Below are 20542 nucleotides of genomic sequence, written 5' to 3'. Positions count from 1 at the left end.
CAAAGCTCCAGGCAAGCTAATCATAAAGAGAAGAAACTCAAATTAATAAAACTGCAGATGAAAAGGCAGAGGTTAGAACAGATTCCAGTGAAATCCAGAGGATCATTTAGAAGTGTTCTGAAATTTAAAAAAAAATTAAAAACAATCTGAAAGGAATTGATACCTACCTTCCTAGACATATATGACCTACAAAAAAAATAAGTAAAGATGTAGAGAACTTAAGCAGGTCCATATCAAGCAATTGACTTGAAATAGTAATAAAAGTCTCCCATGAAGAAAAGCCTGAAACCACATAGCATGACTGTCAAGTCCCATCAAACCTTTAAAGGGTATAAAGTGTAACAAACATTACACCTCTCAAACTGTTCCACAAAATACAGAAGAAACACTACTAAGCCTATTCTGCATACCTGCTATAATTTTGATATCAAAAATAAACAAAGACACACAAAAAAGAAAACTGCCATCAATTTGTCTGATAAACACAAATCCAAAACTTTCCAGTAAGCCTTATACAAATAGTTATGACACATTAAGACAGCTATTCACTATGATGAAGTTTGTTTCATCCTAGAAAATATAAGTCATTCAACAAACACTATTGTAATTCTATACTTAATTAGACAGAGGACAGAAGTTACATGATCTTTGCAATGGATACAGAAATGGCCACTCCAGTCAGAAGAACAGGTAGGCAAATACAGGCAGACTCATTGTTTGACCAGAGTACTGTGGAATAATGCTCTTGTACACTGTAAAGATTTGTCACTTGTACTGGTTTGATAAAATGCTGATTGGCCAGTAGTCAGGCAGGAAGTATAGGTGGAGTGGCCAGACTAAGAGAATTCTGGGAAGAGGAAAGGCGAAGTTGGAGTAACCAGCCAGATGCAGAAGAAGCAAGATGAGAATATCTTACTGAGAAAAGATTCCAAGCCATATGCTAAACATAGATAAGAATTGTTGGTTAATTTAAGTTGTAAGAGCTAGTTAGTAATAAGCCTGAGCAATAGGCCAAGCAGTTTATAATTAATATAAGCCTCTGTGTGTTTATTTGGGACTGAATAGCTGTGGGACCAGGTGGGACAGAAACTTCCATCCACACCAGAGGCCTTGCCAGCTTCCAGAACTCCAGCTCCCAACTTGTGCAGAGACCCCCTGCTGGACCAGAAGTTATACCAACCACTAGAACTCCAGATAGGCCTTCTGCCTATGGACCTCCTTTACTCTATTGATGTGATTGTCTTGTCCTAGACCTCAATTTGAGCATAATTTCCCTGCATAGCCTCCAGTACTCCAGATAGGTGCCTACACACAGACCTTCGCCAGTCTCTTGGTACCCACCCCTGCTGCTGCTCCAGACACTATTCCAATCCCTCCTCCTCTCCTCACCATCATATCACAGCCCCTAACTTGGGGGAAAGATGCCCTACTTGACAAAAGGTCACACTGGCCATCAGAAGTCCAGCCCCAAACTTGAGCAGAAAACTCCTAATAAACCCCAGGCCACACAAACTAAAGGACCAGAGAGGAAACAGAAAACAAGGAACAAAACACCGATCCAACAAGACAAACTCAGAAGTTATGACCTAGACCTATAATCATCCCAAATTCAGATGCCTAGATGCCAGAGTAAGGGTAATCAACAACAGTCAGGGCAATATTTCACCACCACAGGCCAGCTATCCTACTACAAAAAGCCCTGAATATTCCAGCATAGCTAAACCATAAGAAAAAGATCTTAAAAATCAACCTTTTGAAGATGTTTGAGGTCCTTAAATAATTGAGTAAATCTCTTTTAAAAATCAAGAAAATAAGATGAACAAAAAGATTAGAGGAAATGGATAAATCCCTATAGAAAGTCAAGGAAAAACAAACAGTTGAAGGAAATGAATAAAACTTTTCAAGACCTTGAAATGGAAATAGAAGCAATAAAGAAATAAAGAAACAATAAAAATATAAATAAACCAAGGGGATTCCGTAAATGGGAAATCTAGATAAGCAAACATGAACTACAGATGTAAACTCCACAAACAGAATACAAGAGACAGAAGAGAGAATCTCAATCATGGAAGATATGACAGAAGATAGATACTTCGGTCAGTGAAAATGTTAAATCTAAAACCTTCCTGAAACAAAACATCCAGGAAATCTGAGACAATACGAAAAGACTAAATCTAAGAATAATAGGAAGAACTCCAGCTCAAAGAACCAGAAAATGTTTTTAACAAAATCATAGAAGAAAATTTTCCTAAACTAAAGAAGGACATGTTCATAAAGGTACAAGAAGCACGCAGAACACCAAATAGATTGGACCAGAAAAGGAAATCCCTTCCCCACATTATAAAACTCTAAACACACAGAACAAAAAAAGGTATTAAAAGCTGTGAGAAAAAAGACTAAGTAACATATAAAAGCAAACCTATTAGAATTACACCCAACTTCTCATTTGAAACTCTAAAAGTCAAAAGGGCCTTGAAAAATGTACTGCAGACTCTAAGAGACCAGAGTTACCAGTCCAGACTACTACATACAACAAAACTGTGTCTATATGGAGAAAACAAGATATTCAATGATAAAGTCAAATTCAAATAATATCTATCTACAAACTCAGCTACACAGAAGAAACTAGAAAGAAAACTCCAACTCAAGGAAGTTAAGTACATCCATAGAAACACAGGAAATAAATCTCACATCAGTAAATCCACATACCATTGCCAACAACAAAAAAATTAATAATCACTGGTCATTGATATCTCTCAATATCAGTGTACTCAATTTCCTAAGAAAAAGACACATGCTAATGGAATGGTTATGAAAACATGATCCATCCTTCTGCTGCATTCAAGAAACAAACCTTAGCACCAAAGATAGATATTGCCTCATAGTAAAGGGTTGGAAAAAGATTTTTCCAAGCAAATACACTAAGAAACAGACTGGTCTAGTCATTCTAATACCTAACAAAATACACTTCAAAATTAATCAAAATAAATGGAGAAGGATACTTTATATTTATCAAAGAAAAAGATCCACCAAGATGATCTTTCAATTCTTAACATCTATGCCCTAAATGCAAGGGCATTGTAAAAGAACCATTGCTAAAGTTTAAACCACTTGTTGACACTCATACATTGATAGTGAGAGACTTCAAGATGCTACTCGCACCAACAGACAGGGCATCCAGCCAAAAACTAACAAGAGAAGTACTATACTTGAGCTAACAGATGTTATAAACCAAAAGGACCTAACAGATTTTTACAGAATGTTTTACCCAAACTCAAAAGAATATACCTTCTTTTTGTTACTTTCTCCCAAGTTCACCATACACTTGGTCACAAAGCAAGTCTGAAGAGATCAATCAGACCACCACAGATTAAAGCTGTATTTCAAAAACAACAGAAAGTCTACAAACTGATGGAAAGTGAACAACTATCTACTGAATGGAAACCAGCTCAAGACAAATGAAGAAATTAAGGACTTTCTAGAGTCCATTGAAAATGAATATACAACATACCCAAACTTATGAGATTCAATGATAGCAGTGCTAAGAGGAAAATTCATAGTATGAAATGCTCACATAAAAATATTAGAGAGTGAGTAAATTGGGAGTGTGGGAATCACAGAGAAGAGTAGAAAGGGAGGGAGGATAAGGGAGGGGAGCAGAGAAAAATATGTAGCTCAATAAAAACAATAAAAAGGAAAAAAAGCAGTTGCTCCTAATTCCTTTTAAATCTATTAAAAGCATGTTTTTAATTTTAAAATATTGGAGAGATTTTATAGTAGCAGCTTAACTGCATACCTGAAAGCTCTAAAACAAAAAGAAGTAAGTATACCCAATAGGAGTAGGTAGCAGGAAATAATCAAACTGAAGTGTGAAATCAATAAAATGGAAACAAAAAGAGCACTACCTATACTCCTCAAAGTGTTCCACATAATAGAAACAGAAGGGACATTGCCAAACCCTTTTTATGAAGCTACAGTTACCCTGATACCAAAACCAACAAAGACTCAACCAAGAAAGAGAATTACAGACCAATCTCACTCATGAACATCGATGCAAAAATTCTCAATAAAATACTGGCAAACCGAATCCAAGAACACATCAAAAAATCATTATGATCAAGTAGGCTTCATTCCAGAGATGCAGGGCTGGTTCAACATATGAAAATCTATCAATGTAATACATCATATAAGTAAACTGAAAGGAAAAAACATATGATAATTTCATTAGATGTTGAAAAAGCATTTGACAAAAGCACCCCTTTATGATAAAGGTCTTGGAGAGATTAGGGATCATCTAAATACAATAAAAGCAATATACAGGAAGCCGACAGCCAACATCAAATTAAATGGAGAGAAACTTAAAGCCATTCCACTAAAATCAGGAACAAGACAAGGCTGTCCACTCTCTCCATACCTCTTCAATATAGTGCTTGAAATTCTAGCAATAAGACAGCATAAGGAGATAAAGGGGATTCAAATTGGAAAGGAAGAAGTCAAACTTTTGTTATTTGCAGATGATATGATAGTGTACATAAGTGACCCCAAAAACTCTACCAAAGAACTCGTACGGATGATAAACACCTTCAATAATGTGGCAGGATACAAGATCAACTCAAAAAAATCAGTAGCCGTCCTATGCACAAAGAATAAAGAAGCAGAGAGGGAAATCAGAGAAACATAACCTTTCACAATAGTCACAAATAGCATAAAGTATCTTGTTGTAACACTAACCAAGGAAGTAAAAGATCTATTTGACAAGAACTTTAAGTCTCTGAAGAAATAGATTGAAGAGGATACCAGAAAATGGAAGGATCTCCCATGCTCTTGGATTGGTATGATCAACTTAGTAAAAATAGCAATTCTACCAAAGGCAATCTATAGATTCAATGTAATCCCCATCAAAATCACAACAAAATTCTTCACAGACATTAAGAGAACAATAATCAACTTTATATGGAAAAACAAAAAACCCAGGAGAGCCAAAACAATCCTGTACAATAAAAGAACTTCCAGAGGCATTACCATCCCTGACTTCAAGCTCTATTACAGAGTTACAGTACTGAAAACAGCCGGTACTAGCATAAAAACAGACAGGAGGACCAATGGGACCAAATAGAAGACCCGGATATTAATCCACACTCCTTTGAACACCTAATTTTTGACAAAGAAACAAAAAATATCAAATGGAAAAAAGAAAGCATATATAAAAAATGGTACTGGCATAACTGGATATCAATATGTAGAGGAATTAAAATAGACTCATGTCTATCACCATGCACAAACTCAAGTCCAAATGGATCAAAGACCTCAACATAAAGTCAGCCACACTGAACCTCATAGCAGAGAAAGTGGGAAGTAACTTTGGCACAGAGACCACTTCCTAAATATAACACCAGTAGCACAGATGCTGAGAGAAACAACATATTGGACCTCCTGAAACTGAAAGCTTCTATAAAGCAAAGGACACATTCAACAAGACAAAACAACAACCTACAGAATGGGAAAAGATCTTCACTAACCCCACATCAGACAGAGGTCTGATCTCCAAAATATACAAAGAACTCAAGAAATTGGTCATCAACAGAACAAATAATCCAATAAAAAAGTGGAGTACATACCTGAACAGAGAACTCTCAAACAGAAGAATCTAAAATGGTTGAAAGACATTTAAGGAAATGCTGAACATCCTTAGTCATCAGAAAAATGCAAATCAAAACAACTCTGACATTCTATTTTACACCGGTAAGAATGGCCAAGATCAAAAACACTGATGACAACTTATGCTGGAGAGATTGTGGGGTAAAGGGAACACTCCTGCATTTGTGGTGGGAGTGCAAACTGGTACAGCCCCTTTGGATGTCAGTGTGGTGATTTCTCAGAAAATTAGGAAACAACCTTTTTCAAGACCCAGCAACACCACTTTTGGGTATGTATCTAAAGGGTGCTCAATCGTGCCACAAGGACATGTGCTCAACTACATTCATAGCAGCATTGTTTGTCATAGCCATAACCTGGAAACAACCTAAATGCCCCTTGACCAAAGAATGAATAAGGAAAATGTGGTACATTTACACAGTGGAGTACTACACAGCAGAAAAAAATAATAACGTCTTGAATTTTGCAGGAAAATGGATGGAGTTAGAAAACATCATTTTGAGTGAAGTAACCCAGACCCAGAATGTACTCACTCATAAGTGATTTTTAAACATAAAGAAAACCAGCCCACAAATCACAATCCCAGAGAACTTAGACAACAATGAGGACTCTAGAAAAGACATACATAGATCTAATCTACGTGGGAAGTAAAAAAAGACAAGATTTCCTGAGTAAATTGAGTAAGCATGGGGACCTTGGGAGAGGGTTGAATGGGAGGGGAGAGGATCAGGGAGGGGAGCAGAGAAAAATGTAGAGCTCAATAAAAATCAATAAAATTTCAAAAAAAAACCCAGTTCAAACAGTTCAAGACTTGAAAACTGAAATAGAGTCAATAAAGAAAACACAAAGTGAGGGAATTCTGGAAATGGAAAAGCTACATAAATGAATAAGAACTATAAATACAAACATAACTAACAGAATACAAGAGGTGGACAAAAGAATCTCAGGCATTGAGTATACTATAGAGGAAGTAGATTCATCAGTCAAAGAATGTTAAAAACCACCAAATTCTTAACACAAAATATCTAGGACACCATGAAAAGACCAAACCTAAGAATAATAATGATAGGAGAAGTCCAGCTCAAAGGCACAAAAAAATATATCTAACAAGATCATAGAAGAAAACTTTCCCAAAGAAGGATATGCTTATTAAGGTACAAGAAGCTTACAGAATACCAAACAGACTGGATCAAAAAAAAACTATATAGTAATCAAAACATTGAACATACAGACATACAGAATAAAGAAAGAATATCAAGAGCTGCAAAGGAAAAAGGCCAAGTAACATATAAAGGCAGACCTATCAGAATTACACCCGACATCTCAATATGCTGCAGACACTAAGAGATCACAGATTACTATACCCACCAAAGTTTTCAATCACCATAGATGGAGAAAACAAGATATTCCATGACAAAAACAGATTTGAGCTGGGCGGTGGTGGCGCACGCCTTTAATCCCAGCACTCGGGAGGCAGAGGCAGGCGGATCTCTGAGTTCGAGGCCAGCCTGGTCTACAAGAGCTAGTTCCAGGACAGGCTCTAGAAACTACAGGGAAACCCTGTCTCGAAAAACCAAAAAAAAAAAAAAAAAAAACAGATTTGAACAATACTTATCCACAAATCCAGCCTTACAAAAAGTACTGGAAAAACTCCAGCCCAAGGAAGTTAGTTGCACCCACAAAAACACAAGCAACAGATAACCTCACACCAGCAAACCCCAAAGAAGGGAAACACACAAACACTACCACCAAAAAATAACAGGAATTAACAATCACTGGTCATTAATGTCTTTTAATATCAATGGACTCAACTATCCTATAAAAAGACGCAGGTTAATAGAATGGATAGGAAAACAGGATCCATCCTTCTGTTACATACAAGAAATACACTTTAATCTGGAAGACAGACATTACTCCAGAGTAAAGGGTTATGAAAAAAATTTTCAATCAAATGGACCTAAGAAACAAGAGGGTATAGCTATCCTAATATCTATAAAATAGACTTCAAACTAATATCAATCAAAAGAGATAGAGGACACTTCATACTCACAGGAAAAATGATCAAGATAAAGTCTCAATTCTGAACATCTATGCCCCAAGTACAAGAGCACCTACATATATAAAAAAAACATTACTAAAGCTTAAATCACACATCAAATCCTATGCACTAATAGCAGAAGACTTCAACACTCTCCTCTCACCAATGAACAAGTCTGCCAGAGAGAAAATTAACAGAGAAATAAGAGAACTAACAGTTGCCATGACTCAAATGGACTCAACAGATACCTATAGAACATTTCACCTAAACACAAAAGTATTTAATATACCTTCTTCCCAGCACTTTCTCATGGAAACTTCTCTAAAATTGGCCACATACTTGGTAACAAAGCAAACCTCCACAGATTAAAAAAAAAGTTGGAGTAACCCCCTGTATCTTATCAGATCACGATGAAAATTAGAATTCAACATCAACACTAATTGCAGAAACACTACAAACTCATGGAAATTGAACAATGCTCAATTGAATCACCTCTGGGTTAAGGAAGAAATAAATTAAAGACTTTATAGAATTCAATGAAAATGGATGCACAACATACCCAAACCTATGGGACACTATGAAAGCAGTGCTAAGAGGAAAGTTCATAGCACTAAGTGCCTACATAAGGAAAATAGAGAAATATCACACTAGTGACTTAACATCACACCTCAAAGCTCTAGGACAAAAAGAAACAGACTCGTCCAAAGGAGTAGAACACGGGAAATAATCAAATTGAAGGCTGAAGTCAATAAAATAGAAAAAAGAAAACAATACAAAGAATCAATGAAATAAAGAGCTTGTTCTTCGAGAAAATCAACAAGATAGACAAATCCTTATTCAAACTAACCAAATGGCAGAGAAAGAATATTCAAATTAACAAAATCAGAAATGAAACGGGGTACATAACAATAGGCACTAAGGAAACTTGAGAACCATTAGGCCATAGTTTGAAAACCTGTACTTCACAAAATTGGAAAAATATAAAAGAAATGGACAGTTTTCTGGATTGGTACCATATATCAAAATTAAATCATGACCAAATAAACAATATAATTGGCCTATAACCCTTAAGAAAATAGAAGTCATCAAAAGTCTCCCAACCAAAAAGAACCCATAGCTGGATGGTTTCAGCACAGAATTCTACCAGATCTTCAAGAAAGGGCTAATACTATACTCCTCAAATTGTTCCACACAATAGAAACAGAAAGAACTTTGCCAAACTCTTTTTATGAGGCTACAGCTACCCTGATACCCAAACCACACAAAAAGACTCATCTAGCAAAGAGAACTACAGAACAATCTCCTTCATGAACATTGATGCAAAAATACTCACTAAAAATACTAGTAAACCAAATCTAAGAACACATCAAAAAAACATTCATCATGATCAAGTAGGCTTCATCCCAGAGATGCAGGGATGCTTTAACATAATGAAAATCCACCAATGTAATCCACCATATAAATAAACTGAAAGAAAAATCATATAACCATCTCATTAGATGCTTAAAAAGCCTTTGACAAAATCCAACACCATTTCATGATAAAGGCATTGGAGAGATCAGGGATACAAGGAATATATCTAAACATAATGAAAAACAATATACAGCAAGCCAATAGCTAACAACAAGTTAAATGGAGAGAAACTCAAAGAAATTCTACTAAAATCAGGAACAATACAAGGCTGTCCACTCTCTCCATATCTATTCAACATAGCATCCGAAGTTCTATCTAGACTAAATAAGACAGAAAAAGGAGATCAGGGGGATACAAGTTGGAAAGGAAGACGTCAGACTCACAATTTGCAGATGATATGATTGTAAACATAAAAGACCCCCCAAAAAATCTACCAAGGAACTCCTACAGCTGTTAAACACCTTCAGTAATGTGTCAGAATTCAAAATCACCTCAATAGATCAGTAGGCCTCCTCTATACAAATGATAAAAGGACCAAGAAAGAAATCAGAGAAACATCACCCTTCACAATAGCACAAATAACATAAAATATCTTGGGGTAACACTAACCAAAGAAATGAAGACCTGAACGACAATAAATTTAAGTATCTGAAGAAAGAAATATTGATATTGAAGAAGATATCAGAAAATGCTCTTGGATAGGTAGGATCCACAAAATAGCAATCTTACCATAAACAATCTATAGATTCAATGCAATCCCCATCAAAATTCCAACACAATTCTTTACAGACCTCTAAAGAACAATACTCAACTTCATATGGGAAAAAAAGGGATAGCCAAAACAATCCTGTACAAGAAAGGAACTTCCAGAGGCATCACCATTCCTGACTTCAAACTCTCCTATAGAGCGAGCTATAGGAATGAAAACAACTTGGCATAAAACAGGCAGGCACACCAGTGGAATCAAATCAAAGACACTGATATTAATCCACACACCTAAGAACACCTGATTTTTGACAAAGAAGCTAAAATTACACAATGAAAAAAAGAGAGCATTTTCAACAAATGGTGCTGGCATAACTGGCTGTCAACATGTAAAAGGATGCAAATAGATTCATATCTATCTCCATGCACAAAACTCAAGTCCAAATGGATCAAAGACCTCAACATAAATCCAATCACAATGAACCTCATAGAAGAGAAAGAAGGAAACAGCCTTGAATGCATGGTTACAGGAGACCACTTCTTAAATATAACACCAGTAGCACAGACACTGAGAGCAACAATTAATAAATGGAACCTCCTGAAACTGAGACTATTCTAAAGGCAAAGGATACAATCAATAAGACAAAATGGCAGCCTACAGAATGAGAAAAGATCGGACAGAGGACTAATTTCCAAAGTATATAAAGAACTCAAAAAACTAGACATTAAAATGCTAAAAAAAAAAAAAAAGTTTAAAAAGTGGGGTGCAGAACTAAACAGAAAATTCTCAAAAGGAGAATCTTGAATGTCCGAAAGACACTTACAGGATTGTTCAATATCCTTACCCATCAGGGCAATGCAAATCAAAATGACTTTGAGATACCAAAGGGAGGGAGGGAGCGAGGGAGGGAGGGAGCGAGGGAGGGAGGGAAGGAGGGAGGGAGGGAGGGAGCGAGGGAGGGAGGGAAGGAGGGAGGGAGGGAGGGAGGGAGGGAGGGAGGGAGGGAGGGAGGGAGGGAGGGAGGGAGGGAGGAAGGAAACCTTGGGACAGTGGGGACATATTTCTTTAATCCCAGTATCCCAGTACTGGGGGGTGGGGTATAAAGGCAAGAAGATCTCTGTGAGTTCAATGCCAGTCTGATCTACAAAGCAAGCTCCAGGACAGCCAGGGCTACACAGAGAAACCCTATCTGGGGGGTTGGGGTGGATTATCCTCTGCTGTGGATGTTCATCTTGGTGTTTTGTTTTTGTTTTTGTTTTTGTTTTTGTTTTTGTTTTTGTTTTTGTGAGAATCCTAACCGCAGAAGTGAAGGTGTCTCTGACTCTTTTGCTAGTTCTTGGGACCTCTTTCCTCCTACTTGGTCGACTTGTTCAGCCTTGATATGAGGGTTTGTGCCCAGTCCTATTGCAACTTGTTATGCCATGTTCAGTTGATATCACTGGGATGCCTGCTCTTTTCTGAAGGAGTGGAGGAGAGAGGAGGTGGCATGGGGGACTGGGAGGAGTGGGGTAGGGGAAGCTGCAGTCCGGATGTATTGCATGAGAGAAGAATAAGTAAATAAATAAATAAAAAGAAACCATGACAAGAAGTTGCTTCTAGGATGAGAGAGCTGCAGAAAAATGCCAACTGCTAATGAAGACCAGGGTAAAAGAGAAAATAAGGACTAGGTACAGTACCTAGAATATGGGAAAAATGGATCCACATTTTCTGTGAAAAGTGAGGGGGAGGGGAAGAAATCAGTTGTAGATAGTCAAAGACTACATAAACTCTAGTTCATACTGTGCACAAAAGTAAATTCCAGAAAACATAAAGGATAGAAGAATGAAACTTTAAAATGTTGTGATCTCACTGTGAAAACGGAGTTTCAAAAAAAAGCATAAACAAAAATGTTTTAAGCAGAAGACATAAAATAAGATTTGGTGAAGTTGATAGTATGTGTGCAGTAAAATAAGTCATTCTAGAAATGAAAAATAGAGGCTGGCAAAGTGGCTCAGTTGCTAGTGCTTGCCTAGCATGCGAAAAGCCCTGGATTCAAACCACGCCCCATAAACTGGGTGTAATGGAGCGTGCCTATGATCTCAGCACTTAGAAAAAGGGCAAGAGGATCAGGAGTTCACGATCATCCTCAGCTACACAAAGAGTTCCAGGCCAGCCTGGGCTATATGAACTGATGATGACCATGAGATAGATGATGATGATTTATGGGTAGAGCTTCCCTGTTACAAATGGAAGACACAATTTACTGCAGATAAAATACACATACAGTTACATGTATGTAGTTCAGAGTAAACATAATATGATTCCCTACAGCATGTTCAAATGGCTGGAGATTGAAACATACACAGAGACACAGGTCATCCTTGAAGCCAGAATGCCCCCCTTATTGTGCTCAGGGGCAGCTTATATAGGGATAGCCACGCCCCAGCCAAACGCACCAGAAACCACTCTCCTGCCATCAGGTTCTCGTGCTCAGAGCAGCTGTAGGTACTTAGAGCAGGAGAAAACAGGTTGTTCAGGATTTGGGAGTTCACTGCTTTCAACACTATAGATTTAGCAAATGAGTAATCCTTCCTAATTTTTTTAACTTTATTGCCTAGGGCCGGGTGGTGATGGTGCACACCTTTAATTCCAGCACTTGGGAGGCAGAGGCAGGCGGATTTCTGTGAGTTTGAGGCCAGCCTGGTCTACAAGAGCTAGTTCCAGAACAAGCACCAAAGCTAGGAAGAAACCTTGACTTGAAAAAACTAGAAAAAGAAAAGAAAAGAAAAAAGAAAAAACAGCCTAGGATAGAGATTAGGTGTAATTTTGAAGTTTTGACAGTAGAGGTCAGCAAAGCATCAGGACAGCTTAAGCCTTCCTTCGTGGCCTCCCAAGCAGACATTTTTCTGTACATAGAATTCATTCAATGACTTTTCCCTCAGAATCAATGACATATCTTAGTATAAATACAGAAAGTATGTAAATATGTTCTTATTAAAATTCATTCATGATTTGCCAAAACGCATTTTGAAATATATTTTTTACTATTTTATTATTATTTTTTTACATTTTCCCTCTGTGTTAAAAAACTGATGAGCTGAGGACATGCACTGCGTCAGTTTTCTCACAAAGGTTGTAGTTTATCTGTCTTTCTGGTGCCTTTCCAAGTTAATGATCAAGTAAAAGCCAGTGATAGGAACACCAAGCCACCTGCGGCTGTTCAAAGACCGATGGCCCCATGTCTTCTGTGGTCAGCCTCTCTCTGCAGCGTGGAGTTTGATAACCCTCGCTTATGTCAGTTCCTTTGGATATATTTCATATAAACAATATCCACGTGGCCCTAATGTTTTAAAACGCAACTGTAGCGAAGTGTTTATGTTAAATCGCTGCACTTAAGAGAGAGAAGGGCCTTCCCTGTAGGAGTTTGGGTTAAGGCAGTTTCCTGGGGCTATTACAACAAATTGCCAGGAACTGGGTGACTGCAAACAACAGAAATTTACTCTAAGGGTTCAAGAGGCCAGAAGATCAAAATCAAGGCGGTGAGAACTGCTTCCTGCTGGAGTCTCTGCTGACGCATGCACACCTGGACTTTCTCCTGGTTTCTAAAACCCTGGCTTTACTGGCTCAGAGCTGAGTTATCCTAATCTTTGTCTCATCACACACGGCACTCACTGTGCGTCTGCCACTCTGTCTTCCCACGACCAAGGCCTCACCACTGCATTCAGGGTTCACTCTGAGCCATTTTCATCTCATCCGAATGGCGTCACCAAAGACTATTTTCAGGTAAACTTAAATCCTGAGACTTCACATAGAGCATTGAGGAAACTCATTATTAAACCCAGTACATGAAGTAAGGTTTTTTTCATATTCCTTCAGAGAAATAACGAATGGGAAAAACTATGCTTCGCTTGATAGAAATAATGAGGATAACTGAGTATTTTATATTCAGAATAAATGCATCCAAACATAAACTCAATGAGTGGGTTTGCAGTTTGTGTGTTCATATACTTATTTATTGAGACAGGGTCTCCACTGTGTAACCCTGGCTGACCTGAAGCTCGCAGTGTAGACCAGGCTGGCCCTAAATTCATCGAAATCTGTCTCTGCCTCCCAAGTGGCAGAAGGAAAGCCATGTGCCTCCACTCACTCAGATTCTACTCTAGTTTAAGTTCTTGTGTTCATAGTATTTGTTCCTGTTCTACAGAGGTTTCCAAGCAAAATAATTAATACACAGCATGCACAATATAAAATTAATGCTGTTCACTGTCAAAAATAGTGTATATTTTTATTAAGCCTGGAGGGATTAGTCATGATTCAGTAAGAGGAAGAGACAGCAAAAATCCTTGCTCTAAGTAGAGTTCTAAAAGTCTTACCTGTAACAATTCACCTTTACCTCACTGAAAGGGCAGCAGAGAACACCTCAAGTAGTCTTCCAGCTAATGAGTGTTGTACCTTGTCTTATAAGCTACAGAAAAAATAGAGCAATTGTTAAAACATATAGCATACACTGAATTGAAAATAACCCTAAGTAACCACAAGATAATCGTTTCCTGACTCTTCACCTGTAGAAGACACCACCAGTCAGTCCCCACTTAAGAATTTTATCCAAATAAAGTTTGGGGAGCCAAATTCCAATGTAATCGTGATTCATATTACCCTAGAAACATTTTCACAATTCTTAGATAGAACTGAGTCAAGACGTGAAAATACAGACGATAGAGGAAAATACAGTCATGGGACACGCAATGAAAGCAAAGCATTCTGAAAACGCACCACCGGGCATCGTTGCTATGGAAACATCACAGTGTTCTCACAGAAACCTAGATGCTATAGTCCACTACACACTTAGTCATATTTAGTGAATGAGCTCTGTTTGCTGTTAACCAAAACATTATGCCACACATGTCTCTGAAATCAGTTGGATGTCTTATTATCATAAAAAGGAAGCAATGCATCCCTTCCTTAAGAGAGCAAAGTTTTTTACAGCAATGATTTGTTTTAAAACGTATCACTGAGTGATGAAGATCACACACAGTGTCTTTTTTAGATTCCTAAAATAACAGCAACAACAGGGAGCTGTTTGCCAACCGTTTTGTTAAAATGAGGCCCAGAATGCTTAAGCAAATTCAGCTGAGGCATTTTGGGGAACTGGAGAGAATTAGGACAACAGTCCAATTTATTCACAACAATAAATGTCTTTAGGTAGCTGAGCCGTCTGTGGCCAGTGCATTGCTGTCTTCCTAGCTACTGGGGAGGCTGAGGCAAGAAGAACGGGAAAAGGGGAAAGGGGGTTAAAGAAGAACAGAAGAGAAACTGAACATCCTGAATGAAAATGTGGAAGTACTGAGAACAGATGTCCCAAGTAAATTCTCTCTATTCTTGTATTCTGGAGTCCTAAAACTCTCCCCCCACCACCACCACCACCACAAACTAAAGCTCCAGTGTTCTAGCTCTGAAGTGCAGACAGCCCAGAGTTAGTCTCTGTGAAAGCAGAGGCTAGCTGTCCACCAAGAATTTGTGTTTCTCATTCCTTAGTGCTGATGCTTCTGAGAGGTGACCACCAGGGCAGGACCTTCATTCTCCGGTCTCTGTCACATGAAGCATCTAACTACATGGAATGTGAGTAGATGTGATGCGTGACATTTACAGGTCAACGCTTTTAAGAAAGCAAGGGTGGGGCCAGGGAAGTAACTCTGTAATAAACTCACGCTTAGCATGTGAGGTACTAGGTTCGATCCCCAGTGTAAGAAAAAGGGGCGAGGGGAAAGAGGGGAAGAAAAGACAGAAGGGGAGGGAGGGAGGAAGGAAGAAAGGAAGGAAGGAAGGAAGGAAGGAAGGAAGGAAAGAAGGAAGGAAGGAAGGAAAGAAGGAAGGAAGGAAGGAAGGATCCTTTTTATACTATGGTTTGCTTTTTGACCAGCCAGAAGTAGAAGGCACCAAGGCCCAAGGAGGAGCTAGCAGTCCCTGGGAGAAACCTAGGTCTCTGAATGTGCTGAGATTGCGGCCTGTCGTTAGCACACCCATGAGAAGCTGTATCATTAATTCTTACTACTGTGGTAAGAACATAAACATGATAGCCATCTCATTAACAAAACATTCCGTTTGTAGTACACATTTTTGATGTGTAGAGCTTACTCACCTCAGAAAATGAAACAGCACCTGCCCATTTCCTCTTCCCCAGCCCTGGAAATTACCCTTCTACTCTCTGCACCCATGGGTTTGACCGTACGGGACTGTCATTGTGCGGTGAACTTATCTCACTCAGCGCAGTATCATCCATATTGTCACAAGTGGCAGCTTTTCCTTTTCACAACTAAATAACATTCTATCATCTGTAGACACACATTTTCTTGATCTTCCACCTGTCAACTCCATATCTGGGTTCTTACGCACAGTGCTGCAATGTACACAGTGTTTTTCAAGGCTTTTAGGGAGGAATTGTTTTTAAGGAACAATAACAAACCAGCATCTCACTGCAAACACTGCTAGAACTGAATGGAGCAGGCCTTTCTCGGGTCTCCAGAGGAAAGAGGTTTGACTATGCTGCCTGTGGAGGTGCATGCCTTTAATCCCATCACACAGGAGGTAGAGACAGATGGATTTCTTGAGTCAGAAGCTATCCTAATCTACATGGTAAGTTCTACAGCAGTTAGGGCTGCATAGTGAGACCCTGTCTTTAAAAGAGCAAACAAAATGATTTGCATGTAGAATTTTGTAGTCTGTCAAACTATAAATCGATGTGAAGGCACACTATAGACGTTTTCAGGTTTACAGCTACTCAGACGTTTCCTCTCCCAGCAGCTTCTTCTGTTGAAATATTTGGAAATATTTCAGAGACATGAGGGGAAAAAAGAACAAAGAGGAAAAGAAAGAACACAAGAAGAAGTGGGGGTGATGCAGGGGTTCACTCCAAAGCAATCCCAGGCAGTAGGTGTGCTGGTTTACAAAACAATAGTAATTGGAATAGAAGCCAGCAAGACCCAGCATGATGCCGTCAAGAAGAGAGCTAAAACACAGTCTGTGGAAAAGGCAAATGGCTGTGGAAATCAATGATACCAGCGACCCGGTGAAGAGCATATGCCTCCCCTGAAGACAAAAAAAGGACAAATTGAAATTCCAGGAAAGATAAGCAACAAAAATTGTATCTGAAAGTCATGATAAGATTACAAATCACTTAAAACGTGTCACCATCTTAAGCAAATTTCCAAAATTGTGAAAGATGGATTTGTTTAGTTTGGAAAGAAAAACAGTTTCTCTTTGACTCCACAAAAAAAAAAAAAAAAAAAAAAAAAAAAAAAAAAAAAAAAAAAGAATGTGAGTTTTGCACGTAGTGTGCCTGGGCAGTAAACCAATAATTCCTCACAATAATATAAGCTAGGGGAAGCTGTTTTCTAGGTTCGCTCTACCTCTACCTTGCACACAGTATCCAGTATCCCACAGAACCACCCCATCATGGCTAGCACATTAGTCCTGGACATTTTCAAAGCCAATGAAACCAGTTACCATTCCTACGGTTAGTTTTCTTGTGTTGTGACCAAATGGCCGCCAGAAACAAATTAAGGGAGGACAGTTGGTTGTGTGGCGTGGTTTGGAGGGGGCAGTACATCACATGGAAAAGGCAAGGAGCAACTCTGGCCATGGCAACTGAAGCTTGAGGCGGGGTCCTCCACACGGAAGTAGCCAAGGATACCACTGTATCAAGAGCCCACCCTCAGGACCGCACTTCCTCCTGCTAGGTCCTACTTCCTAAAGGTTGACGACATCACAGAACAGCACCACCAGCTGAGCATCAGAATCCAGACACATGGACCTGTGGTGCTCAGTTCAGATTCAGACAATAAACATGGGGGGGGGGGGTGTTGTTTCCTGATATATATATAAAATGTCACCAAAATTGTCACTGTGTGAACTCCAGGGCTGTCTCTTCTACCTAGTTGTCAGCTTCGGGAGAATTCACCCAGTATTTTAGCATTTGATCTTATTTTCTCCCCTCTGCATCACATGCCTTGGCTTGGCCCCTTTATGAGATTGCCAAAAGCAAGTGCAACAAACAAAAGCAAGCATCAGTCAGTAAGCAGACGGTGTTTCGCTCCTCTCACTGAAAACATTGCTTCCTGCCTCAGGAGCAAGGCCCAGCCCTGGTGGAGTGTATAGCCAGATGTCAGGGTCCTGGGGAAGCACTTGCTTCTCCCGTTCTCATGGAGCCCTGTGGGACTCTGCTTCTTGTGGTGTGCTGTCAAGAAAAAGAACTGAGAAACAAGTTCTGGCAATGAGAGCATATGAGAAGTAAAAAGAGGTCTTGGTGATTTTCTAGTCTTTACAAAACTCCAGGGCTGAGCCATTTAGTCACCAGTCAGCCCTGGTATCTGATACAAATGTTCTTGCAGTCCCTAGCAATCCAGGCAGGGTAATACAGATAGCCCCTGTCAAGATGTACAAGAGAAATTAGGGTTCTCAACACTTATTTTTATCCCCAGAAGACAAAGGGAAAAAAAACAGGTGAGTTGGTAGCAAAGAACAAAGGCTTCTTGTATCTTCAGTGTATCTTTAGGATGTGAACAAGGGTGTCACCCTGGCAACAAAGGTCAATATAATGTAACAAAGGTAAATGACTGGTGAGGGATTCCCCTCTGTATGCTGTGAATATGACTGGTTAATAAAGATCCGTCTTAGATCTGTCTTGGACCTGGCAGGGCACAATAGAGGCAGGCTGAGGATGGGGACTAAACTGAATCCTGGGAGAAAGAAGGAGGAGTCAGAAAAACACCATGTAGCCGCCAGAGGGGAATGATGTGAGCTGCTAGCTGGAACCTTTCCAGTAGGCCACGACCCTCATGGTAAAATATAAACTAATAGAAATGGGTTGATTTAAGATAAGTTAGCCAGAAATACGCTTAAGCTATTAGCCAAACAATATTGCAAATAATACAGTTTCTGTGTGGTTGTTTCAGTTCTGGACAGCCGGGAACAAACAAGCGGTCTCCTACTACAAATGACAAGCCATACATGATTTTTTTTTTTAAAAAAAAAAAAAGGACTAAAAATATTATTTGTAGAGCACTGGATTTTGAAAATTGGCCTAAAGATTGTATAAGAGACCACAATGTATAGATGTATGGATGTTGTTTATTATTGCTTATTAACCAATAAATTTGTAAGAATGCTTTGCAGGGATGGGGCATAGCTTGGTAGTAGATCCCGGGTATGCATGGGGCTGTGGGTTCAATCCCCAGCACCTGAAAGAAACAAGGAAGAGGAGGACAAAGGAAAGGAGAAGGCATGTTATAGTGTTAGGGTTTTTAGAGATTTTGTGTGTGTGTGTGTGAATTCCATGTGTGTGGAGCTACCCATAGAGACAGAAGAAGGTACCAGATCTCTCGGAGCTGGAATTACTGGTGGTTGTGAGCCACCTGACATGAGTGGCAGGAACCAAACAAGGATCCTCTGCAAGAATAGCCTGTGTTCTTATAAACTGACCCAGCTCTCCAGTCACAGTTTGAGAATTAATATTGTACCATTGTTTTCTCTAACAATGGTCAGTCCTCAAGGATTATTATCCCCTGGCATTCTTGATTCTTGAAAAAAAAAGTGTGTTTTGTCATATATAAATTTAACTATATAAACTTAAGCCTAGCCCTCGATTTTCTAAAACAGAAAAACAACTTTTGGAAAGATCACTTCTCTTACATAGTTTAAATGTCAGAACTTGACCCTCAGCTCTTGCAGTGTTGTGGAAACAAGGCCTTTCTAAACCATCCATAACTTGGGGTTTCTATGAGGCCAGTATCCAGCTCCCATTCTCCTCAATCTCAATTCCATCCATCCTGGTGTCCTAGCCAGAAACCTGGAAGTGATTCTCATCCTCCCTCTCCCTCACTTTCCCTTCCACTTGCTGACTGTGACTCAGAAATACATTCTGAACTTTTCACATTCTGTGGTTAAAGGTAGTCCACATCAATCTTATCTCACATCTGGTCTGGTACTACAGCAATTTTAAAATAAAAATAATGAAAACCTCATAATTCTTGCTATGGCTCAGGAACTCTTTAAGTACTTTACACGTTTTTGCTGCACTTAGTCCTCTTAGCAACTCCATAAGAGATTCTAGTCCATTCCCACTTCAAGCTGATGAAACAACATACAGAGAAGATAAGTAACTTGCCCCAAGTCACACAGTGAGCTTTTTGGTTAGTCGTGATTGTACACTTGATTGAATTGAGAAGCACTGAGGATATTGGTAAAGAACACTTCTGGGTGTGTCTGCAAGGGTGTTTTCTATGAGCATTACACTAAAGGAGACCTGACCTGAGTGTGTAAGAACCATCTAGTCCTTTGTGGGTCTTTCTCTGTGGGTCTGCTCTTTGGTGGTCAGAGAGTGATTAACTTTGCTCTTGTGTTCACCTGTGCCGTGATGTGTATCACAGTCCACAAACAATAGAGGCAGCCGACTGCAGACCCTCTGAACCATGAGATAAAATCAGTCTTTCATGCTTTTGTCGGGTATTTGTCATGGCAACAGAAGAGGGACTAATCCACCTAAGATGTGGAGGATTCAGTGGTCAGCCAACTGATTCCCACACCACAGCCTAGGGGTTGTTTAAAACAGGTAACTCCTATGTGGAAGCAGAAGCTCACGCAAGACAGCAAACAGCTTTGCTCTTCCTAGCCTGTTCAAGTCAGCACTAAGACACGTTCTTTCCCAGCAGCTAGGGCAAGTCCTTTGCCCCTCCCCCTCCATCCCGTCCTAAAGT

This window comes from Arvicola amphibius, chromosome 14 (assembly GCF_903992535.2).
Source record: "Arvicola amphibius chromosome 14, mArvAmp1.2, whole genome shotgun sequence".
Lineage (NCBI taxonomy): Eukaryota > Metazoa > Chordata > Mammalia > Rodentia > Cricetidae > Arvicola > Arvicola amphibius.
The sequence above is the reverse complement of the archived record's forward strand: the minus strand, read 5'-3'. Positions refer to the sequence as shown.